At 36.6% G+C, this 27,253-nt stretch overlaps 1 long non-coding RNA gene across 1 annotated transcript; it reads right to left on the bottom strand.

The window, feature by feature from the left end:
* LOC106898146 lies at positions 1-26,206 on the bottom strand. The gene is made up of 4 exons (XR_001413881.1): positions 25,987-26,206; positions 25,462-25,539; positions 249-320; positions 1-139 (listed from the first exon to the last, which is right to left on the bottom strand). It is a non-coding gene; the product is annotated as an uncharacterized LOC106898146 (long non-coding RNA).
* Between the last annotated feature and the right edge of the window lie 1,047 nt (positions 26,207-27,253).

Here is a 27,253-nt window from a genome sequence, read left to right as displayed (position 1 = left end):
GTGAATACAGAAGAACAGCAATATATTGTTAAGAATTTTTTTTAGTGATATTATCAATACCTGTAGGAAATGCTGCCCAAGCAATAGCAGGGGATGTAGTCTGCTTTTCACCATTTCCAAACTCGTAACTCTCTGCTGCCTGGAAATATGAAAAAAATATTGTTACATATTTTACAAAATGCTATGAAGTCCCATCAAACCAGTTGAAAATAGTTAAATTCAAAAATTAAGTCATCCAAATAACATACCTCAAATCCTCCAAAGTCATCGTCGTCCATTTTTCAACTGGAACTAGAATATAGCAGAAATCTTGATTTAAACTGAAAAAAAAAAAAACCACACCAAAATAAACCAACAAACCATGATATTAACGTGTTATATCCCCTCTACTCACAAAATAGCAATAAAATGTTTCTAAAACCAAAGGTATGGTGTTAGTTTTAAAGGATAGACTCAGAACCAGTCACTGTGGTCAAACCTTAAAAGCCCAGCAGCCAGAAGTAATAAAATGCTCTACGCTGCAGGAAAATGGGTATATTTCATTGGCCAGTCTCATAAGAGAAACATGCAGATTTTATGATCAACTAGGAGTTAAAAGACAAAATGACTCATATATTTGTGTTTCAGTTACATGGCAGACAAGTAGAAACCTTCACTTGGATACAACTGCTACCTAGCTCATCTAGGTGCTCTTTATAACCTCCTCACTTTTTCATTTAGAAATGAATATTCAGTCATTCATCCAAGTACTCAACTCCACGGGTTACCTGAAGTCTTCCAAGCTTACAAGTTCTACAAAAGATTAAGGGACCTAAATAAGAACTTTTTCACATAGAGGATGTAAGGTCTAGAACTGCAAGACATCTCTTAAGAAGCACACTTTCATTGATCAAGGTAAACAAAAAAATTGGGTAGTTTACAATGGAACCTGAATATCTTCAAGGGAAAAGATAAGCACTGTCCATCAATGTTATCAAAGGACTTTTGAAAGCAAGAATGTAGAAAAAGCTTTCCAACACAAGAAAGCAGAAAGGTGATACTTGAAAAGCTTTATCTATTGCTCTCAAGTATAACAGTCAAGTCCCTAGTACCTCAACAAATAGTACTGGAAACACTAAATAACCTAAGTCTGGATATATATTAAAAAACCAAAAAAAGTCCAGGAAGTAGGATTTCTGACCATTCGATTCCAAAAGGAAGAACTTTCTCCATCTCAATGAAGATGATCCAATTTAATGTGATCACGATCGACCGTGTATTTCATAGTTTTGTGTTTATGATTTAAAATATAAAAATATTTTTCATTGTGAAGTTGCTTTTCCAAATCAGCACTGTGATTAAATCCAAAAAGATTTCCTGCTTTTCCCATCTCCTCTTAGCTGTCTGGCAACATCAGCACAAACTGCAACTTAGAAAAAGACTGTGGTGAATTTCTGGAAATTTTTCTGCTACCACAGAGGTTCCTCCTTAGGTTTCATGGAGGGTTTGATATAGATTTTACAAACTGATCAGCAATTTTGAGCTGTAGCCCTGAATTCTGTGGCATTTTGATATATTTACAGTTAAATTGCAGTTCCTTTTACAAGAATGCAGGATAAGTTACTCAGCTAATGAAAGTAACTCAATATATATGGCTGTTTAATAAGGGCATTAGATGTATTTTTTAAAATAAATAAATAAATAAAATCATTCTGATACATGAATGATTACCCCCCAAAAAAAACCCTTCAGGGTCTTTAGAGAATGGCAAAATGTTTGTAAAGTTAATTGACTTCAGTCAATAGACTGCAGGCTCAAGAAACTTTTATTACTGTGAAAGCACATGCTCAGAAACAGAAGAATTCAAACGGTTTGGAGGAAGTCTCCAAATTGAAGTATTAGAATGTCAGAGGGGACACTTTCAGTTTATATCCACTGCTGAAAATCACTACCAAGAAAGATTTCAATTCAAATACACATCTTCCAAAGTTTAACAAATCAATTTTCAAGCTCTTACAGATGAACTTAGTTTAAAACACCACTATCATACAGTGTTAAGTAGACAGATTTGGTTAAATTAAAGAAGAGTATTGTCCAATATTCACATGTGGTATAAGAACTAAATATCTTTTTAGGGACTGCAAGGGGTCTTGTTGGTTCTGTGTTGGTTGAAGTATTGTGCTGGTTTATTTTTTAAGAGAGAAAGAGGGTAGTTGGGTACTTTTCCCATCAATGTTAACCTCCATTGGTCCAACATTTATGCATTGTATTAGCATTCAGAGCTTTAATATATAATTCAAAAAAATAACACATGCACACACAAATGATAGCTACGGAAGTTGTACAGATCGAACATCACTGCTGAAGCAGACAGCAATAAACAAACACTTGAGATGAGAATGTCAAGGTATTCACTCTACCTACTATTAAACACCATCCAAAATAGACTGGTGATTTACATAGGTACTGCAAAATGCAGCATTCAAGAAGCAATCAAAGCAGATAGTTGAAGAAAGAGAGGCTTTAGGAAGGCAAATGAGTATTTTACTATACATTATGCGTCACATGAACAGGTCCTATAGGCTCTACCTAAAGTTACTTCAAAGGACCTCAGTAATTACTTCAAAGTTTTCTCCCTGAAGAGCAAGAGACATTATTCCCGTCATCTCAGAACTGGTTATGCCTCAACTGGAGAAAGTACTGCATTTTAAAAAGACAAACTGGAACAAGTTCAGAGGAGTGCAACAAGAATTAACGCAATTTTGGAAAGGCACACTAAAATTGATAGAAGAAAAGGATGTAGAGCAGAAGAAAAATATGGAGACCAACTTGTTATTGTATCCCTCCTCTCTGTTATTATGTGTCATATATAGTTTTCATAAGTCTGGTAACGATCACAAGACTATTCTGACCTAAGATTATCTTTCTCCACACCTTTTAACAGAGACATTTCATGGCTGTAACAGCACAATTAATCTATGAATTATTCCACACATCATTTAAATGGAATAAAAGAAACAGACTCCAAGCAAGTCTCAGCAGTATCACTGGTGTTTTCATGCCAAACTGCTAATCCTCCAATTTCCAGTTTTTTTGAGATCCCACAGGAATTCTAGGCAAAGTGACTCTCAACCAGGACTGTTTGCTAATTGCCCATGTACAATATATATCCATACATGTACACACACATCTGTTTTCAAAAACAAAGCTAAGTTTTTAGTCCATAAAAAAAAAATCCTGATTTGTTTACATGCTTTGTTTGCTGTATCCAAAAAACCAAAAATAATAAAAATATCACAACAAAACTGGCAAACTTAGCATGTATCACACGTAAGCAGGAAGCAAATTAGGACAGCAAGCAGGGATTAAGTCTTGAGGTATGCGGGCACAGGGCACTTCAAAAACTCAAAGGTTGAGAAGTTCTTTTCAAAGAGTGTTAATGCAAGAGCTCTTAGTAAGAGATGCCTTTCCAAAAAGATGTTGTTTCTTGCATAAAAAGAAACGGGTGCTTTCTGCAAGAAGGGAACAGGGCCACACCAATGCTATAAGAACTGTTTAGAAAAAAAAATTCATCAAGCCTATTTTTAGCTAAGAGTCTTTTACAGCCCTTAAAACTACATGTGCATTTAGCTCTAAAAAAAAACGTTTAAAATGTCGAAATAAATCATTATAAACTTAATTGATAACAATGCAGACCGAATACAGAATTTCTCAATTGCACCCATTATTCTGGTGATGGAAATGCACTTCTGGTATAAATAAACAGCAGAACTAGCCTAACACTTCACATAGAACTGCAACAATTTTGGGAGCAGCACTTTTTAATCAATCATCTATTCCAAAATGGGTAATCAGACTTTTCTTTCCTCACAGACTAAGGATTTTATCTGTGGCACCAGAATAGGAAAGAATACATTAAGTGCTGACAATCTGCAGAAGGATTTAAAAAATAACACAAAAAACCAAAACAACCCACACAGTCTTACCATGACTAAATGCGGTCTCTTAAAATATGCCTGATACTGGAATTAAGTAACTGTAAAATTGGGCAACAAGAAGTCAACCTCAAAATTACAGATTCATAGAAATTATGGTTGGAAAAGACACAGCAGGTCATCCATCCCAGGCCATTTCCAAAACACTACAGTTCTCAAAACGGTCATGTCCTAAAAGGCTGGAGAAGCTCCCCAGCACACTCCTGTGAAAAGAAGGAAACTTTTCATGGATCACAAATAAGTAAGCTACTGCATTTCCAGTACATTTTATCAACAACTTTTTATTCCTCAAATCGTACAATAATTTAGGCCAGAACTCAGACCAGTAGGTCATACAATCCAAGCTCCTGCTCAAAGCAGGGTCAACACTGCATTCACATAAGGTTGCCCAAGGCTTCCTTCTCTATGGCTGATAACAACGCACGATGGATATATTCAAACACAGATACTGAGATGCTTGCAAGCTTTCCTACATAAAATGCAGTCACCAAAGCCTGACCATCAGCTTAACACAGGTCTTTGGGAAACTTTGGGAAAGGCACTTACCTAACAGACATACCAAAATTATGGTTTTATACACAGGAAGACCAGAAACCATTCACAAGGAAAGAGACAGAAAAAAAGCCCCTTCTCCCCATTCCAACAGTTAGGAGGAGAAGGAATATTGTAATTCCACCAGAAATCCCAGTATTCTTCATATCCAGAAGGCAAAAGTGGTAGAGACATCAAACAGTGAATTAAGAAGGATTCTTCATTCCCCTTAAAAGTTTACCTCTGGTTAGTAAGCTTTCAAATTAATAAAGTCCTGACCTATTCCTTGATAAATCAAATATAAATTTACCTCAATAACAAAGACAACTAATCTTGCCAGGTACATTCAGCTGGGAAACATACTACCTGGCCTGTAATCTTGACTAAGTTGCTAACTTACTTGCAGAACTTTGTACATTTTTAAAGGAGCAACTTAAGGACCATATTGCTGTCTCTTCATTTTGTCAGCACAGTATGTGTGGAGCTGGCGGAGGGTGGGGTCACCACATTTGTATTTTTGGCAAACACTGCTGGTGGTTAACCCCTACCTATGACAACGTGTCTGTTTTACTTGCATGCTTCTGTTTACTAAATGACTCATTCAGTGTGTTCAATCTAGGACAAGCTTATTAGCCGCTTCTTTACCAGATGTAACGTAGACCGCATTATTTGAAGAATTAAGTCCTTGGTCAAAACTGCAAGCTCCAAAAAGCTTAGCCAAAATAAATATGAGATTTAAAAAACAAAAACAACCCCCCCCCAAAAAACCCCAAACCAGTAAAATGAAAAAGTGGTCATTTAGAAAGCATACATACTGGCAATACCTTTGTGATAAAGAGCTAAAGAGCTACATTTCTGTATCACAAGGTTCTAAGCAGCTCACATGGCTCTACTGCCAAAACTCCTGCACCTCTTAGCAATTTTAAAACATGAACAAGCTTTCTTCTTTTTACCCAGCTGATACAGACTTTTTTCCTGATCTACACCAACTACAGCTAAAGGACAAACCTGTGGCATCTTAAAAACTTTTAGTAGCTACTAAGTCTACTACTTAGAAATTTTTCGTTACAGAATACACATCTCCCAAAGGATACATAGCCCAAGAAAAAACAGAATATGAATGTACCACATAATCAAAACTAAAATAAATTTAGAGCATCTGTAAAATTTTCTTAAAAAAATGAAATCTTGAATTCCTCACTTCACTCCCGCTTGAGATCTCAGCACTAAAAGTAACCTGTTTAATAACACTTAGACCATACACAGAGGAATAATTTTCATTTATTATGGCCAGGAGTTCAGTAGCATGAAAAACAACATAAACATTACCAAAGACCACTGTCAAAAGAAAAAATTAACGATAGCTACTGGTGGGTTTTTTATTCTTTTTATTTTTTTGAGACTGAGGAATTCTAACTTCCCTTCCTAGCAGTAAAGCTAAATTCTTTCAGCATATCTGTCAGGCATACATTTTTAGAAATGGTTGCTGCAATGAGGTACTGAGATGTAGGTGATTTGTCTTTTTTTTTCTTCAAAAAGAATGAAACGATAAAATGCAGTAATTCTTAATCCTTCAAATCAATTGAAAGTTCAATCCTTTTAGTGTTTTATTTTTATAACTTTCAATTCTGCAATTTACCTCAGCAATACCTTACTTGCAATGAAAAGCTTCTCCAGACTTTTTCCACCTCCTACCCCCCTTATTAAGCAGCTAACTATACAGTAAAATTGAATGGAAAAAATTCCTACAAAGATAGCATGATCCATGTGGTTAACATACATTTAGGGATTTGTTATTTAATTAATACAATTCACAGTCTTGTTACAGAAAAAGAGTATTCTGTATTGGTTTCAATGGGAACACTTGTAACAGCCCCTAAATTCTGCACTAATTTTTCAGTATTTTTCATCTGCATCTAACAAGGAAAGCATACAATTGAGCAGGGGCTGATATCACAAGACCATGAGGACCAGAGGGAAATTTAAGACTGTCTTTCAATTTGGAAAATCAGAGTGCATTCACAATTACAATAAACATGATTTTAAAAAATCTTGGAAGTAACAAAATTAACACAAGAATTCCATAAGAAAATATAAGAGTTTGTGTCAAAACTATAATAAACTAGTTTTATAAGAAGAAATCAGGCTAATTATTTCCTCAGAGAGACTTGAAATTCTTTGACTATTAAGAAATATGCTACTTTGAATGCCCATTAATGAATTTTGAACACACCACAGAAGCATGCCCAATCACATATAGAAGAAAAAGACCTCAGGGTTATTGGGAAAAAGAACAAAACGACAACACAGAACACATCACAGCAATTGTCTCCTGGGAAGCGAGGCTGATTCATTTCAATCCCAGTACTGACCTAATAAAGATTTACTAAATAAAATACCTTTTTAATAAAAAAATAATTCCAAAGTAAGGAGATGCAAAACATCACCTATTTTACAGTAGTAGTTGCTTGTATTACAATTTACTCAACTGAAATCTATGGGACTTTTAAAAAAAAAAAAAAAGCAAGTCTGTCCCTATTTAACTAATTCTTTTCCACAGCCCAAGTAGACCAAAAAATTGAATATATTCAAAGAATAGTAGAATAAATTTAGTTTGGGAAGCATCTCAGAAGGACACCTGATGCAAGCCCACCTGAAAGCAAGGCCCCCTTAGACCCTATATCAGATTGTTTAAGGCCACATACAGTCAAGTTTAGAATACCTGCAAGGACTCCAGTCTAACAAGGTGACAGCAGTCAAACACTAGAGCAGTTACCCAGAGACGTTTCTTTTCCTATTCACATTAGTCATCTAATCATTTATCCATTTATACTGAAGAGTCTCCAGAAAGTTTCAGTGCTTAGAGATGAGAATATGACAATAAAAATCAAGGATTGATTTACACAAAATAGAATGTGCAAAATAAATGTTAATAGCTCAAACTTTTCTGTCACTTTCTACAGTGAATTTAAAAATTAATAAAAAATTATAAAAATTAATAAAAAAATTAATAAAAAACCACAACCACCTCCACTCCCCAAATAACCAATAACAAAATTTATTTTACCACTTAGTCTTTTTCTCAGGAGACACCGTCTGAACCAAAAGATCCAGATCCTGTAAGAAGTATGTAAGATTCTATATCCTATGATATTTCTTATCTAGCTTCACAAGTCATTTTGAAATAACACTACTTACATGTAACAACGCTGTATGTAATAAAACAGTAGCAGCAAAAGCTGTAGCATTTGTATCCATTTCACATAACAAGAATATTTCATGCAACCTGCAAGACTTCCATAACTGCCTCTCCCATTTTTATTTAAAATAGCATTTTTAAAACAATGAACCACAGCATATGATTAAACACCAATATATATACCTTTTATAAGCATCACAAGGGTGGAAAAATTTTCAACAGCTGCATAAAAATCACAAAAACTCCAAAACTTCTCCTTTAGATGCATAAGGTCCTTATTAAATAAATTAGAATAAAGATATTCTTCACAAATCATATTCTCATCTGAAAGGTTCTGAGCTAATATGAGCAAAACACTCTGAAATTCATAAATATAGGTATTAAGATAATCCACAAAAATTTGTGGTTTAGAACTTGTGGGTCCTCTTCTTCAGCATACACTTTTGGCTTTTTAAACAGCGCTTAAGACAGGAAAAACCAATAAAGTGCAAATGCCAAGTCCATTTCACTTCCCTTGATCAGATACAGCTTCACAAGAAACAGTGAGAGATAGCTCCTACAGAAAAGGCAGGTACCAGTTTTCAAATTAACCTAAGACTTAGGAGAGAAAAAAGCCAGCACAGCCTTGCGTGGAAAAAGCATTCAAGAACTGGCAATTCCTCAGACATATTCTAGAAGAAACTAGAAAACTTATCAAATCACATTCTGTGAAATCTGATCTCTGAAAAGCAATTATTAAGAAATGCATTTGTAAAAAGGTATGGTGCACTGAAGTAATTTAGAATGCTATTTTGTGAGTAACAAAGAACAAAAAGATATAGACTATGAACAAAATAAATTAGTAGTGGGGAAGAAAAGGTGCAATATACAGATAGAAACTGCATCACTGTCGCTCATTGTTCCTGAACTCTATGTATATGTAAAATCACCAAAGACGTGGTGTGCATTTATGTATAGGAAAGAACGGATATAAATTGGGAGAGAAGTGCTTTTTCCTAGATCAATAAAAAGGTGCGAACCCCAGGCCAACATCTAAAATACTACTCGGCTTGTGATTCAGAAATAATTGCCGAGGTTGACTTCAAAGTATTTCCTGAGGTAAAGGTCTACCACATGCATGTAGCATTTTTGTTTCTATACCAGACCACAACCCATGGACCACATGGGGATTCCACGTGTAACCATAAGTACTCACAGGACAGCATCATTCAGAAGAAAAAAAACTTTGCAAGCGTCATTGTGGTATTTTTAGCACATCTTTTCAATTAAAAGGCTGAAGAGAGAAAAGGTCTGTATACTTTGGCTTCCAAATGTCTTGGTCACTGAGATCTATCTATGGCCAGGAAAAAAAGGGAAAAAAAAAAAACTCTAACAAGGTAAATATGGATTTAATTCCAGAGGGTTACCTATTGACATGAGTAATTATAGTAACACATACACTTCATGACTGGAGACCTTTTTTACGTTTTTGCCCATGATTCCTTGCCAGCTTGTCCCAACAAGCATTTTCCACTTAGAAAATACCAACTTTTTCATTCTAGATATTTACAGATAAGTTAAAATAAAACCTTATCAACTCCAACAAAAGTACCATATTACCATAGTGTTTAGTCTATTTCTTTGTCTCCAGAATCTATAGACACTGTCTCAAGACTTAATTCTAACAACTGTGATAACTCAAGAATTTAGAGCAAGTCCTTCCAAGGTCTTCAGTCTTCATCGTAATTGGTTTCTTGCCACCAGAACATGGAAAGACCACTTTTTGTTTCATCAAAAAAATGACGTACCACATAGCTAACTCGTTTTTTATTTCTCAAACATCCCCCTATAAGCTTTCTCTTTCACAAATAACTTTTTCCCTCAAAAGCCGCACACTTTTACAAAACGTACACAAACTGCTGTGAGAAGTCTGACAAAGCTGATACAATTCAAACATACTGTTCTTTCCGGGGGAAAAACCTCTCCCCTTAGCAAGCCTTCTCCCCACCCATCCCCACAGAAACCCTCAAAAAAGTAGCTTGAATTAAACTGGAACAAACATTTCTCTTATGCAAATAAAGACAATACAATATATCTATAATTAATCGACATCAAGTCCAGGTCAACAACCTCTGTAACTCTTATTCAGAATAATGCTAATCAGAAGACCTGGAAATTAGTTTTCACAGAAACAGGTAAGAAAAATGTGACTTGTCATCTGCTAACTAGGTCATAAATATCAGACATCAATGGCCTTGCAAATGCCTGAGCAACAGTGACCTTAGTAGGCTAAAAACTAACTCTTATATTTCAAGTATTCTTATTGTACTAGCAACCATAAAATTGGACACGGTACTCCAAAAGACAAATACAGGGTGTTCTCCGAGTTGCAGAGGGTTTAGAACAAAAGGACAAATTAGGATCCATAGGCCAAAAGTCAAAATAGTGAAAATTCTGACCAGATAGTAGAACAGGCTGCCCACAGACATTGTGGATTCTTCATCCCTAAAGACGTCCAGAACTCAACTCTGGCTCTGAGGCATCTGTTCAAATCAGACCTGCTTCAAGTAGAGGTTTGGACCAGAAAACCTCCAGATGTCCCTTCCATGCATGGTCTGTGATTCAATACTTTAAGTTTTATCCAGAACAGGATAGTTTAAAAAAAATAAATAATAAAATCCAGAGTCATGGAAGCATAGAAGCAGAGGCTGCAAAAAAAGTGAATCTACCTTTGAGACTGTTCTTCAGGTGACCTGTGCTAATAACTACCAATCCAAGATCATTTTAGGACTGGGTTTATTAATGACAAATGAATCAACTTCAAGAGAAGAAGCATGAAAGAGTACTTCTAGAAATCTTCACTGTTATAGGATGGACAAAAGTAGCAAAAACCAGATGAAATATTTTCATCATGAGTTCAAAGAAAAAGCATCTTAAATAAATCTCTGTACTCAACAGAGATGTTTCTTGAAGAAGGCTGAGGTAAATGTAGCATTAAGAAAAAGAGTCTTCACAAGAAAGAAAACTTGCATGGGGACGTTTCTTCTCCAGAAATCGCAGAAACTTAGGTAATTCATTATTCCTTTTTTTTTTTTTTTTCCAAAACGAAAAGTTTAACATTTCATAATGAATGAATAGCTTTCTGAGCCAGTTTTAGTAGTCTCAGTCTATTTCTTCCTCTTGGCCTTGGTAGATACAGTGTTTTGCTAATCAATGCCTCTTACAGAAGAGCTGACAGTTCATGTAACCGGGCACTCCAACTATATGCTTTATTTCTGTACAGCACTTACTCATGTAACACAATCTTTCTACTTGGCAGCACAGAAGTTAATGGTACAAAAACCATCCTCTGTTACAGGTTTGGGAATGCTAGGACAAACAGTGGTCTGTAGAAGAATCTATAATCCTCATTTGATAAACTTAAGAAATGGAGGGTTTAAAAGTAAAACAAAAGGGTCACAGGTATTTCAAATGCATTTCCACTTAAAATATTAGTAAGCTTCAAGAACTTAGATTAACAACTGAAATACTTTTGCTTCTCTATTCTTTCTTGTTAATATCCAATATTCTGGAATGCAACTGATTCTTTTTACTTGCAAATCACACAAATATGTTTTACTAGAACTTAGAAAGAGGTGTCTGTGTGACGAAGGGACAAGCTTTCCAAGAGTAAAAACCACCAAGTTCTGCCTCAAGGGAACTCTGTCATAGAATTCAATATGTGAAAATTGAAGGTTTGACACAATCTTAGTAACAGTTAGATCATCATGGCAACAATTCAATATGACAACACGTCAAATGAAAACGTAAGTCTTTGAATACATGCTCATATGTACGTGAGGTAACTTGTACAAATAAATGTCAGTAATGCTAATAAAAGAGAGGACTGCTCAACTCCCTACAATTTAAGAAAGACTATATACTCACAGTGATCAACTTAATGTCTCTGCCTTCTACAGTACTTTGCAGCCACGACAGCAATGTGGTATTAGAGGAGTAAGGATACCCGTCCCCATATGACACTACACACAAAACCAGATAATTCATAAAACATACACTGCCTCACAGCTAAAAGGCAGAATAAACTGGATGCACAAAGTTTCTGAAGTATAGGCAATATTTGCAGACTAGCCTCTATTTATCAAAGACTGTGCCTAATTCAAAATGCTCCACATCTTCCCAGTCTAAGAGAAAGTAATTGTTCTTTCTCCCATGTAATTTATTTTAAATCACAGTTTTGGATATCCTCCAAGACCTTTACAAAACTGGAAATAAATGCACGCTCTTGGAAATAAATTCATGCCTAACAGATATTCATCCTAAAGTATAACACTACAATGCATATAGAATACATATACAAGAACAAAATAATAACAAACTGTAGTGAACTTGTATATAATATACTTGAGAATTCATGGAATTATTTAAGTTAACAAGGAGCTTATATATTCACAGAGCTTAATAGCTTTTGAAACCAGCACTGTTTAAAGAGCACTACTGAAATTTATCCAAAAATTACTATGCAAAATTGATCCCTTCTGGCAACACTTGGAAAACAGGCAGAACATTCAGGTTCCAAAGAGTAAACTACATGTAGAGTGATATCTTTTAACTACATTAATAACCAGGCAATTACATAGTCTTTAGTCAGCAAAATTCCCCATGAAGACAAGTTTTGCTTGAATAAAGTCAGCAAGAAAAAGCTTGACTATTTAAACAATAACCATTAATACCCTATACTTACACTCAATAATAATAATAAAAACAATGCATTTAACAATTAAAAGTTCCAGGTAATTGCTGTAATTTTCTTTAGAGAGTTTAAGAAAAAAAAAATTTGTGAATGGACAGCTGCAGCTAACACAGCCATTCTCTATAATATCAGATTGTTAAGAAAATATCAATGGAAAAATCACAACTATTTTCCTTCACTCATAACGAGTAGTAGGTACGTTAGGCTACTTCTATAACCAAACCACTATTTTCCCAGGACACATACTGCTGAGCGCACAACTTCTATGGAAAATTATCATCACAAACATTTCATTAAATAAGAACAAAGAAAAAAACCTCTTTTTTTTTTTTTTAACCCAAAATGCCAAAATAATTTTAAGAAATTCAATCCTATGGCATTTAATGAGAGGAGCTCAGAACACAGCCTGGTTGTCTGTCAACAGGATACTGAATGGGAGGTGCAGACTGCCAGGAGACTATAACTAAATTCAACTCTGCAAACTCTTGGTCTTCTTTCATCCTTCCCTCGCTTTTTCATTTAGCGTGCGGTTCTATAATTCAAACTTAATGGAAGAACCAGGATTGGATTAATAAGCAAGAACTGTACAGTAGCCCCTGCTGTAACAAAGATACTGCCAGTGTCCTATCCTTCATCAGTTTGACTAACTCCAGATGTTCCGTAGTCACTTATAGTTTAACCAGGTTAAATACAGATGTGTGGGACATGACAGGACTAGAGGAAACGGTATGAAGTGGCAGCAGGGGAGGTTTAGATGAGATATTGGGAAGAATGACTTTCCTGAGAGGGTGGTCAGGCACTGGAACGGCCTGCCCAGGGAGGTGGTGGAGTCACCATCCCTGGAGGGATTTAAGACACGTGTAGATGTGGCACTTGAGGGCATGCTCTAGTGCCCGGCATTGTTGGGTTGTGGTGATTGTTGAGGTGATGAAGTGTTGGGGTTTTTTGTTTTGGTGTTATGTGTTGGGTTTTTTTGGGTTTGTTTTTTTTTTTTTGGTTGGACTCAATCTCGAAGGTCCCTTCCAACAATGAAGATTCTGTGGTTCTGTGTGCATTTTTCCATGGGATCCAATGCTGACATATAATTAAATACATTTTGATTCCTTTTAAGTAAAAACTCTTATTTATTATCTAGACTTCTAAACTAGACATTGTAATCAGATCACACTGTATTTCACAATATGAGGAGATTTGAACAATTTCAGCATAACTGCTACCTGAAGACGACCATTTAAAATAAAAACATGTTATGCTTTTGCAACAACTTTGTTAACTTTTTTTTTTTAAGATTCAGGTATTTAGAAAGACAATCATTTCATTTAAGTGTGTTTTATATATACCATGCAGATCAACAGTAATCAAAAATTACTTAATTTTTTTTATAAATATTTTTGAGCACTCTCACTACTCTATTCTTTACTTAATTTTGATATCCATCCCTTTTACTAAAATGTGTCTTTAATGTAGTTCACATCATAATAACCAGATAAATTAACTTCTAAATCCTTCTTAAACACAGTCTGGAATACAGTAAGGCAATCCATCAGGTCAGTATCTTTACCTTTGTAAAACCATTTTGAAATCTTTAACTGATAAATTCATTTTCTAACAGTATTACCTTGCCCCCTCTCAAATGCATGACAAAGGTGTATTAAGGTTTAATACTACATATTTTCTGCTTGCTATAATTAAGAAAAAAGAAACACACAACACAAAAAAAAGCCCACAAAAAAACAAGTCATAACTTTGCTCAACTGTGCGCATACCACTGGGGCAACGTGTGTGTATTTGTATCTATCTATATATATTTAAAAAAATGATAGTGCACACTTATGTTCAGATAGTAAAATAAAAAGTATCTATGTATACCAAAATCTTCAGGGCACACAGCCAAATTAAATTTAATAGTTTCCAAAAATAAATACAATTTGCCTGTATTTTGAAATTTTCCAGCACATTAATTCCTGTCTCTTTTCCTTTCATAGATAATATGCTTCTTGAACCAATATTGCTCGTTCAACCCCAACAACGGAGAAGTCAGGCCTCTTTATAAAACACTAAAGGCAGTCCATGCATGCATTTATAACGATAACACCACCAAATCACAGGCACCTTCAACAGCAATAAGGTTAGATAGCTGTATCACACACGTTTTAAGCACTCATTAACTAGAAAAAAGTATTCACAAAAAATCTTAAAACAGACTATTTTGATCTTCTAAGAATAAAATGAATCCGATTCTGGAGTATCAAATTTTACCATTCATCATACAGTAATTAATATTAAAAAATTTCTGTATGAATCATTTTTAAATGGCCTGTAAGTTTTAAACTTTTAAAGTGTTTTCAAATTCAGTTTCTAGACCCTTTCCACAGTGATTTTACAACATTACTATACATTAATCAAGTGTGCTTGAATATGCTAGTCAAGTGTGTAATAACTTGACCAGAAAAAAAAAAATTAAAAAAAGTAGTAAATAAAAGTGATTAATTTCCCATGTAACATGAGAAAAACCCACTGGCAAAACACATCCCATGCCACAAGACTTGACTGAAAACCAGCATTTCAAAGTAAGTACAACTTTTCTTCAATCTATAGTTGATCAGGCCAAGATACTGATTTTCGCTCCGGCAGCTTATAAACTAAAAGCAAGTTGACTGCGGCGTGTATATCACGGGGAAACCTCTTTAGAAGCTCTGCATTATTTCTAAAGTTGCACCCCATGGAAAGTCCTTTTAAAAGCTTAACTGGCAAGTGTATGCTAAAATATTTTGTTTTCCATCTGAAACAACACTAAATTCCAATCCTCAGAGACAGGATTTTCAGTTTATTTCTCTCTATATACACACACTAAACTCAAGAACCGTAACATAGGAAAGTGTTGCTGAAGTTTTGAAAAAAGAGTAAGCCTAGTGCAAATAAGTTGACTGTCTGTCTCTTTTCCTCAGAAATTAAAAAATATATATATATAAAAATCACTGACCTGTGTTCTGTGATAAATAAAGGACTTTTAAGTGAAAACATAGGTATTTAATATAAAAGGATACTGAACCAAAGTTGAATTAATGCAATTCCAAACTTTCACTCAAGACCCACCTCAAGATAAATGAAATCAATTGTAGCACTGTATTCTGGCAAAGTATTTAATGAAGAAATTTTCAACTGTAAAGAACAACAGTACACAGAATATCGTATAGCTTTTACCTACATTGACATTATTCAAAAACTTTGAAACATGGAATGAACTTACAACTATTTAGTATATTTAATTACGAGCTAATAGAGCTTCAGAATCCAGAGCATGTACAGAAAGCACCGTAAGCAACAAAAATCTTCTCATGGTACCAGATAACAGGTTTCAAACAGATCAAACTCTATAATCAATATTTTCTAAACTATTTTTATATGTACTGATTGGTGTCCCCCATTCTATGAATCTTCATCTGTAATTAAAACAAGAAAAGACAGTTCTTTCTCATTCATCCCCTTACAAGGTATTGTATTAGGAACTAATTTACAGCCAAATAATTCTTCTGATTAAAAGTAGGATCTTGCATTGGCAGCATGGTTCAACGCCACCTACTTATTTATCAATCAATCAATTCTGCTCAATTCAAGAAATTACACTGTAGCAAAAACTAAAGCAAATATAATCAAGAACAAGTTCAGTATACAAGTAGTCTGCTGACTTTTTTTGGCTGTGAAACATTTGAAAATAAACCATTCCATAGGACCTCTAACGGAAAGCAGAAGAGGAGCGGCTTAAAAGTCAATTCAGCATTTTTCGTTATTTTCAAGGGCATCTATAAATATTTACAGATACCAAGATTATTTCAAATATATATTGTTAGTATGGATGTCTAAATCAATATTCAAAGCATTTCTGGTTTGCCATTACCACATTAGCAAACTGAGCTAAGGACTCACTGTCAAATCCACTAAATAAGCTCTAGGTGCAAAATGCCCCAAAGGTTTTTCAGAAATATTAATAGAAAAGTACAGACAGTACTATTTTCCTTTGTATAAAAAGCTATCTTTTTGCTGGTCTGGAAGAGAAAAGAAGTGACTAGGAATGAATAAGTATTATTTACATATCCCCTATTTGAAGTTCAAATTAGTTTGGTCCCTCAACTGTCTACAACCACCTAGCATCATAAAACTTTTTCCAAACCTTTGGAGGTGTCGTATTTTGAATCTTCAAATCTTACCTGCAGCTCAATTAATCACTGTCACCTATTGCTATTATTACCTGCCCTCTCACACACACTAATTCTCACAGATCACACTTACTCAACATCCAAATTCACTTACTTCTCTGATCTAGACGGTACTCTGAATATAAATTTCACCAACTATTATACTAAAGGTTGTCTTCTAGCAAACATAATCAGAACTGTTTATCTCTTCAACAACTAAAAGCTTTTTATATCACTCAGTAACAGTGTCTTTTAAATACGAGCTACACTTCTCATAGCAAGGAATGGCTTTCATGTGCCTTTCAATGAACTGTGATGAGACACAAACAGCTGTAGGAAATAGACGGTAAAGCACCATAGACACATCCTTCACAGCTCAGACTTTGCAGATACCATCACAACCAGCAGCAGATTAAATCAGCAACCTTTTAGTCCCTTCCTCTAATGCAGGGGCCAGCAGTCAGAAAAGTAATACCTACATATTCAGCATGAATACACAGAACTAAAAATGGAAAAGAAGTTTGCTTCTTGGACAAACTTCTTAAGGAGGAGAGCATAAAAAAAAAAAAAAAAAAAGTTGTAACTGCAGCACTGATACTATTTGTTGACGGATGTTCTCTATCCAGGCCTAATGATGCAACAATCTGCTGCCTGACTTAGCACAGACACACATTAAATAAAAACATGACAGTCCCTTACACAAACCATCAGGAAATTGCTACAGAGAAATATAATACATTAACAAATGTGTTAAAAAAAAAATAAAATAAATATCTGAATGGTTCATCTATGTCACCCCTCATCCCCAGCATAGGTCAACTGCTACCTATTTCTACCACATGCAGTTTTGTTTTATTTTATTTTCCTAACAGGTCTATTATCACTCAATATATTTAGATACACGTTTCATTTATTATAGCCAAAACCATATGCAGAAGATGAGGCTAGTTTTCTGACATGTCCTTTTCCCTAAATTTTACACCCCAGCAGAAAACAAAAATCTAAACAATGCATCGGTGGTACAAAGACTGCTTTATCTTTAATTATTTTAACTGAATATAATCCCCTGGGAAGGAGACAAAAAATTGCTTATAAGATTCTGATTTTAAGGCTTGAAAAACACTGTTGCAGAGAATCTCTTCATAATCTTTTATATTGAGTTCAAATTTTTTATGACGTTGCTGTAACGGGTTGTTAGTTTCTGCTTCTCAGATGGAGGGATTTTATATTTTTGGTTTTTAAAAGTTAAGTTACTTTCAGGGCTAGGTTAAGCAACCCGCATTTAAATGGAGAAGGGGATTATATTCACTTTTCTCAATTGGCTGAAGAGCGTAGACACCATTAGCCCAAACAGCTGCTGCTTAGAGAGTAAAAGGCATAAAACACATTTCACCAACTCTTATCCTAGTTTTCTCTGGTCAGAGAAGGCTATCAACGTATTTCTTCCCTTACCTCTTCATTTTAAATGTTTGAGAACACAGTATGTTTATGTTACTGGAAAAAAAGAAAATCATTCAAAAAAACTCCCACCACCTTCCTTTGTTATCAGTTTCAGTTGCTTCTATATTCCTAGTACTACATCAGGTGCACCTGGAGTTCTGCACCAAAGATATACACAAAAAGACAGTAAAAAAACCAGTCTTATATACGATGTCTGCCCAAGTAAATGTGTGCCTAACTCTGTGATCTTGGACATAAGAAAGTGCCTACTTCAAATAATTCACAAACATGAATACTCCCCTCCCCAGAAAAAAAAATAAAAATATCCAGTCCCCCCAAGAAAAATCACACCAAGCCAACACAAAGATAAAAAATATTGAACACAAATTCACAAACATAAAAAGTCCTGAAATTTATCTTACAGCTACTGACCTAACACAAATGAAAATTGTAAGTGTGTATGAACTGGTGAACTCCCCAGCTTATACACAAAATAATTTGTCTGCTAACAAGATGGACTGAATTTGGACCACCAATTTTAAAGTGATAGATTTGGACCCCCATCACTATGTCCCCAAGCCTTTCTGATATGCCCTACCCTCACTCTTTAAGAATGTAGTTATAAACATTTTTAGTAAAAAATACACAAGCTGCAACACCTCTAGAAAACTTCAGATGGACACCAAATAAAAATCAGTGGTTTGTGCTAACAGGTCAGAACACATGTAGTCTGTTTTGTCCTTTTTTTATTTTTTTTTAATTAAGGAACTGTATGTTCATTACCACTTATAGATTTTGCCTTAAAACGAAAAAAAAAAAAAAAGACTATATTTTCATTGCTGACAGCTGCTTAAGTCATTACTGTCTTAGAAAACACTTATCTCTAAAGTCAGTCTGTTACTCCTCTAGAAGTGAGGCACAGAAAGTTATGCCTACCACACCAAAGATTCTTTTTTTAACAGGACTGTCATTGGCCACAAGCTCCTACTACATCACAGATCAAACCCTTTCTATTTTCTTATCACTACTCATCACAAACCTAATGTGCAAAAGGAATGAAAACTGACTTTCAAAGACCTTAGGTAAAAACGCTGCCTTTCTGAAATCCAGGCATTCCAAGTAAGGGCTGCTGTCCCAAACGAGGCAAGAAGACAAAAGACCTCTCTCAACAACAGATACAACCCAATCTGGAAAACTAATTATGAAATGGTATTACAATCTGTTCTCACCTTTGAATAAAATACACGCACAGAATTCCAATACAAAATTATTCATTCTATTCCATAAAGACAAACTTCCATTTGATAGAGAGACAACTAAGACAACTATATTTTCTGCAGTAACACTTTTCTGTTTTTAAACATTAAGAACGTTTTCATCAAACCATATTATTTTCTTCCCAATAAGCATCAGAAACATCAAAAAAAATCAGCAACAAAGACTCTTTGAAAGACTTGAGTCCCTTAACTATTTTTCAGAACAGGACCTGCACAAGCCCAACAACAACATGATCCTTCTAATACTTTCTCATATCTCCATGGACTGTTAAATGCAAACTGCAGTCCATATCCAGCGCTTCTTTAACATGAGTGGTTGTATAAGTTTTAATGAGTTTGTCAATTGGCAAAACATTTTTAATTTCTGGTTTTTATATATTTAGTTAAAGAAAAAAAATACTCTACAGTAACAAACTGAAAACTGAAATCCACCGGACTCCCAGGGAACAACTACTAACTCTGTGGGACCCCATAAGCCACTTCTAAAACGGAGTCAGCTCATCTTAGAATGAATTTGTGGGGGGAATATTTAAATGTATTTAGCTTCTTCACATTTCCCTAAGGCTTTACCATATAGACTGAATCAAACTGGGATCAATTTATATAACCATACACTGCAGAATCACATTGCCCTGATGTTACTGTTTCCTTTAGACACTGTCCTAAAGCCAGAAGAAATCCTATTTATTCATCAAAACTTCCAAAGCTTTAAGCTTTCTTCAGTGTTACAGAAGGTACGTCTCATGTAAATATGTGGACAGAAAATTCAGGAGCCCAATTCTTCATTTGTAGGAGGCACCCACACACCACAATCTTCAAGAATACACTTTGTTCAATGAAGGCACAGGGCAATCCCTGAGAAATTTCCACTACTCTAACAACAGGCTTTTCAGATTGTAACAGTAATTCTCTGCAGCCAAGTTCAGGAGGCATTTCAGACAGAGACACCTCTGGACATCATAAAAAGCCCCAAATAGCACCAGGGAAACACGGACCCCACCATAGACCCCGACCTCAGCAAGGATTAATGATGAGATTTTTCCCAAAAAAGCAGGTGCCTATTCTGGGTACATAACAACAGATGAGGCCTCTCTAAACCTGCTCACCTTCTAACAGTCTTCTCCTACCTTCATTCAGTGTGCCCAAAAGAACATGTACAACAGCAAGTATGTCTACGGCAGTTCTTTTCTTGAAAAGTCCATAGCTTAGAGCTAATATTTCTCATCCCTTTCAGCTCACATTTATGCAGTATCCTCACCCAGGGCTGCATCTCTTCCCCAGAGTGTTCACAGAATAGAGTATTTCAGTTGGAAGGGAAACTTGGAAGTTTCAGTTGGAAATTTCAGTTGGAAGGGACCTACAACAATCATATGGGCCAACTGCCTGACCAATTCAGGACTCACCAAAGTTAAAGCACGTTAAGGGCATCGCCCACATGTCTCTTAAACACTGACAGGCTTGGGGCATCAACCACCTCTCTGTGAAGCCTGTTCCAGTGTTTGACCACCCTCTCAGTAAATAACTGCTTCCTAATATCCAGTCTAAACCTTCCCTGGTGCAGCTTTGAACCATTCCTGGGAAGCACTACTGAGGAAAAGGATCTGGGAGTCCTGGTAGATAGCACACTTTCCATGCACCAGCAGTGTGAGCTTGTTGCCAAGAGGCCAATGGGATCCTGGGCTGCGTAGGGAAGAGTGTGGCCAGCAGGTCAAGGGAAGTCATTCTCCCCCTCTGCTCTGCACTGGGGAGGCCACAACTGGAATCCTGCCTCCAGTTCTGGGCTCCCCAGAACTGTTCAGTCCCCCAGTTCAAGAGGGACAGGGAACTACTGGAGAGAGTCCAGCGTAGTGCAACAAAGATGATTAAGGGATTGGAGCACCTCCCTTACGAGGAAAGGCTCAAGGAGCTGGGACTCTTTAGCCTGGACAAGCAAAGACTGAGGGGAGACCTCATTTATGTTTATAAGTATCTAAAGGGTGAGTTGAAGGATGTTGGAGCTGGACTCTTCAGTGGTTTCCAGCGATAGGACAAGGGGCTCAGGCTGGAACAAAGAAAGTTCCATTCAAATATGAGAAAAAACTTCTTTACAGTGAGGGTGACGGAGCACTGGAACAGGCTGTCCAGGGAGGTCGTGGAGATCTTCAAGACCTGGAGATCTCCTCTGGAGATCTTCAAGACCCGCCTGGATGCCGTCCTGAGTGATTTGCTCTGGGCAAACCTGCTTTAGCAGGGGAGTTGGACCAGATGATCTCTAGAGGTCCCTTCCAACTCTGACACTTGTCACTGGTTCCCTTGGGAGCAGAGATCAGCACCTCGTTCTCCACTTCCCCTCCTCAGGAAGCTGTAGAGAGCAATGAGGTCAACCCTCAGCCTCCTCCAAACTAGAGAAGCCCAGAGTCCTCAGCCACACCTCGTAGGAAATGGCTTCCATCTCATAATATTTAAATTAAAGTAATTATGAATTTTTCATTAAATTTTCATACACGTTTGTCATCACTTCAAACAGATTACTGCAAATTGTGTATGTTTCTGCTTCTATTCAGATCAAGACTATAGGGTCTTGGTGTGGTTCTGTTGTCACACAACAGCTCTTTTAAGTATGCTATACTTCAGAATCAGAGAACAATTCTTCAATATATGCAAAAACTGAAACACAACCAATAATTATACTCACACATTGACATTCTCTGTAGTAATGCCACTGTGAACTACTTTTATACAAACAACACATCACATTAAATCCCTTTTTAAGTCATTTGTTGAAGTAAAAGCAATAGCTTTAGTAACAGATTCAGGGCTACCGCCTTGAAATTAGTAGTTTTCCAACTGGAAGAATTTGAGTTTGGATGTTGTGTATCTTAACATGTGTTTGGACACCCTATATCCTTTGTTTCCAAACAAAATAGTGTTTAACGTTGTCAGCCCTTAGTGCCAGTTTCCAGCTGGCATGTTGCTTGTAGCCCATGGAATACATTAATCTGCTCTCCAGTACAGGTTACTTCGCCCTGTACAGTATCTGCTACAGGCTCTTAATCCAAAGGGAAGATGAATAGAAGCAAGAACCACAATTTGGAACCACTCCTGCTACCTGCATAATTATAATTACTTTTTCCTTAAAATAAACAAGCCCCAACCATTATTGTTGCATAGTCACTTAGAATTAGTTTACATATGCACACAAAACCCTACCATCTTTTCCAGAAGGACCGCAATGAAATAAGAGAAGCAATAGTTCTGGAGTCTGAAGGTGGAATAATTGGACAAGACTCAACTTCTGTTTCACTGCACCGGAAAACTTGCCTGACGAGTTAATATTGGAGTATTAAGATGCCATATGTTATCAGATAAGGAGATTCACAAAAATAGCTAAAACATTCAAATTTGTTTCTTTGATCAAGAAAAGTGCTGAATAGGTGAAAACTTTACATTTTAAAACTATTACCAGAGTTACTAGTGGGAAACTTAAAAATCTGCATTTAATCTTGTATTGTTTCCAGTAAGTGGAGGTTTTTAAAGCCAGTGTTCCATAAAGTGCCTGAGATTTCAGATCTTTTTGTACTAAGTGAGCACTAGGATATGCTTGATTTTCTTGAAACTAAAACTTAGAAAATTTGTGCAAATATAACAGAAGACGTATTTTATATCAACTGAAATTAACAACTTAAACTAAAGCCTTCCCTGAAAGACATACAAAAACTGAATTGTGATCACTTTAATGACAAATAGCAAAAACTGCTTTTCTTACATAGGGATTATACAACCACGAGAAACATTTTTCTTTCTGAGGATTAAAACACCTTTATAAATATTTTCTCCATTCCTCTAGCTCCATTTCAAAGGCTTGAAAAGCAGTAGACAGAAAGACTAAACAGTATCTGTAACAATGTGATCAACAGGAAATATTAGCTTCATGTATGCAAACAAAGGCAGACAGATGCCACATCCAGCTGCTGAAAACCTGCACAAGATTTCTATAAAAATGCCATCCCTAAAAATCTCTTTAGGAATATCCATCGCCACTTTAACAAACATGTAAAGTAATAAAGTACATGTAAAGTAATAAATTTCTTTCACTTTCTTTTAATTCAAGAAGTCCTCTGAGATTGCTTAAAAAGAAATTTAGGATCTTCAACCATACCCTATAAAGGAATTTACATTTTTAAGTCTTGGTTTCATCGAAACGGCAGACATAACCCCCAGAATTCATTTCAGTCACTCCGAAAATAAATCTGTCAACTGAACGTAAAAGGAAAAAAAGCTGACTATGTCAGAAAAGCAAAATTCTTCACATTGGTCAATCCCAAACTCTTCAGGAAGAAAGAATATGAATCCTAATGTACATTAAGATAGTCTAGACACTATGTTATTCTACATTAAGAACAAGTTACTTAATTCCTTTCTTTAAAAATAGCACCACATCTGGAGAGCAGGTGTCATTGCTTAAGGGACACAAATGGATATAGGATGATTAAGGTTGCAATAGGCCTTATCAGAGAAGCCAAATCCATCTTTAAAATGTAAGGGTTTTATTTTTACTAACACGAGCAAGGCTTATTTCCATGTAAGCCTTTAGAAGCATGAGATAACCAAAACAGAGAAAAAATCCCCACCTTGACTTTCTGATGCAGTCTTATGATTACAAACATCAAAGTAACAGAGTAGTGAAATGTAACAGATATTAAAATACAGTGTTTGAAAGCCACCTTGCAACACTTCTTAGATAAAATGCATTTAAAAGGTAGATTTAGTCTGCATGACTTAAAATTTACGTTGTCTGCAGCCTGAAACCTCTAGTGTGCTAGGGAAAAAGCTCCACACAAAAGACAAAACATAACTTTTCAGTACCAAGATTGATTTAACAAGAGGTTTTCTCCTTCATTACTATGATTAAATTAGTTTTATAGAAGCTGAAAGAACTTTCTGCTAAGGGCATTTAAGCATCAAAAACTGCACCAGTGGACAACAGTGGATTAGAAAACACACACGCATATCAGAGCATCGCAGACCGAACCAACCGCCTTGTGACCCGAATGGACTCAAACAAACATGGGCAAGAAGGTATTGTGAACTTCACATTTCAAGAGTCACAAAAAGCTTTTTTCCATCATACCAAAAAGTTTTTTCCATTTGGTGTTGCAAGCTTTCCTGGAAGTTGGTTTTCAGTAAGCCAGGAGGAATCAAGCCAACTGCTCAGATACACACCATACTTAGATGTCTTAGCAGTTCAGTAAATATTTAGTGAATGCCAGTTATTGCCCTTAAGATTGTGATCCAATTGTTCCTCTGGACCAGAAATATGCATTGTAGCATAATTGTATTTTGGCACCTATAAATCTATGTAGCTATCATCATCCTGAACACCAGCCTGACACCACATGAACAGCAAGCATCGTCTAGACAACATATATTCTTCACCAAGCTCTGGCAGTAGTTGTGTCACTTGGAAAGGAACACGAAGGAACTGGTCTAACAGTCCATGGCATTCAAAGACATGCAGAAAAGAATCAAGGAGCATGTAATTAAATGCAAAAGTACATAAAATGCACTGAAAGTTCTAGTGAGGCACTGTCTCAAAATCCTGGGGGAGGTTTTTGAACATCACAGATGTAAACGTGTCACTGGGTATACTCAGTTTTCAATCATATCTATCTCTAGGTAGAATTAAACTGGAAGGAAACCATAAACTTAATTATAGCAATGATCAGAATAAAGATTATTTGCCATTCATTGAGCATCCAGCCATCATCTGTTTGAACACTGCCGTGATTTTTTTTCTCTCAAACCCTACCAGCATGGAATTCGCCACCGCACTTGTTAACAGGCATTGCCTACCCTGCAAGCTATGTTTGAAAATGGTCAGCAATCTGCTTCCCGGATTTGTGACGAAAAACTGACAGCCCCAAAGAAAAAACAAAGTACTAGAACACTAGCAGCAACAGTTACTTAGACATTCAAGCCATTGACACAGAGACACTCGGAACAGAGTCATAAGCTTAAGAAACGTATGCAGAAGAGCAAAATCTGAAGACTAGGAGAAAATAAAACAGCCAGAAAGCGCTGAGAAGAAAAACAATTAAGCAAGTCTACAGAAGCACTGTGAAAAAAAACCTACCCAAAGCTCCACTAAAATGCTGCAGTAAGTTGGCAGAACATGCATTCACGATGTGCAGTTGGTGGACAAAAAGAGTTGCTAAAACAAAAAACGAAAATATATTACATATATACTTATAAGATAAACTACAGTCCCCTGAGAAGAACCAAGGCTTCAGAGAGAGTTCATGAAGGCAGTATCCCAGAGCAAAAGGTTAAGCTCAGGGGCTGAGTTATCAAGACGATATAGTCAACCCTATTCTACATATGAGAAGCCTCAAAAGCTAAATTTAGAAACCATATTTGTAGAAAATAAATATGAAGATTCAGATAGATTTTTCATAAATACTTCAACATCTAACTCCATTTATAGTAACAAATATTAAGCACACATGCATCTCTGAAAAATCAGACTAGATATTTCGCCACAATTTAAGATTCTGGATAAAGTTTGACAATTTGGCCATGCACAGTCTGGCCTCAGAAGTGGAGGAGCAGAGAAGTCACAGCCAACATTTCCAAGCCTCTGGGCTAGAGAGCTACTCACAAGACTCTCCTTCCTGTTGACAGGGGTATCAATTTTCTGGTGGAGAGAAAGTTGTTCCTCTAAACTACTTGTAAAACACCCTTTTGTGGAAACCCTCAAGTCACATCAAGAGCACCCACTACAGCACACAGACAATCAGTACGAGAGAACAGAATCACGGAATCTTCATGGTTGGAAGGGACCTTTGAGATCATCGAGTCCAACCACAAAAAAAAAAAAAAAACAAAAAACAAAAAAAAAAAACGTCTCCTTTGATTTAGCTAAATAAAGTTGATTTATGCATAGGGAAATTACTAAGGGTTGGAAAAAGAAATAATAAGCTGGAAGTAGAGAATCGGTGAATGAAAGTCTACAAAGTATTAAGTCTTTGTTTACAATTACAGAAAGAAATATGTGAATTTACAGACAGTAAGAGCAGAAGATTTGGGGCATTTTAAGGCATGCATAGCTCAGTAGGTTGGCAATTCAGTTACAAATGCTGCAGGTAGGGAAGGATTCCAGAACAAGGACACTCGGAGCTGTAAATCCCAGCTGAATGTCAGGTGATTTTGAAATTTTGTGTGGCATTTAAAAAAAAAAAAAACAACAACCAAACAAAAGAAAACAACACCCAAACAGACACAACCCAACAATCCCAGGTACTAGAGCATGCCCTGAACTGCCACATCTACACGTTTCTTAAATCCCTCCAGGGATGGTGACTCCACCACCTCCCTGGGCAGGCTGTTCCAGTGCCTGACTACCCTCTCAGGAAAGTCATTCTTCCTAATATCTAATCTAAACCTCCCCTGCCCCGACTTCAGACCATTTCCTCTGCTCCTGTCATTATTCCCTTGGGAGAAGAGGCCAACCCCCACCTCTCTACACCCTCCTTTCAGGGAGTTGTAGAGGGCAATGAGGTCTCCCCTCAGCCTCCTCTTCTCCAAACTCAACATGTCCAGTTCCCTCAGCCTCTCCTCATGTGACCTGTTCTCTAGAACACTGGCGGGCCGTCCTGGCCCACTGGCACTGGGAGCCGTGGGCAGCACCGGAGGAGGAGGAGTAGTCAGGCAGATGAAGGCAGGCCTGGGCACAGACAGTCCCCTGCAGCAGCCCGGCTCTACCACCGCCGACACCAGGCCAAGCCCCGCGCCCCGCAACGCCGCTGAGGGGAAGGGGGTGAACCGGTTGGGCGGGCAGCCCCCACAGAGGAGGGCGGGAGGGCGGGCAGCGCCATCCCCCCTTCACTTCAGCCCGCTCCGTAGCCGCTCCTCTCAGGAACCCCCAC

Source organism: Calidris pugnax, unplaced genomic scaffold (genome assembly GCF_001431845.1).
Source record: "Calidris pugnax isolate Ruff unplaced genomic scaffold, ASM143184v1 scaffold298, whole genome shotgun sequence".
NCBI classification, from domain to species: domain Eukaryota; kingdom Metazoa; phylum Chordata; class Aves; order Charadriiformes; family Scolopacidae; genus Calidris; species Calidris pugnax.
The sequence above is the reverse complement of the archived record's forward strand: the minus strand, read 5'-3'. Positions and strand labels throughout refer to the sequence as shown.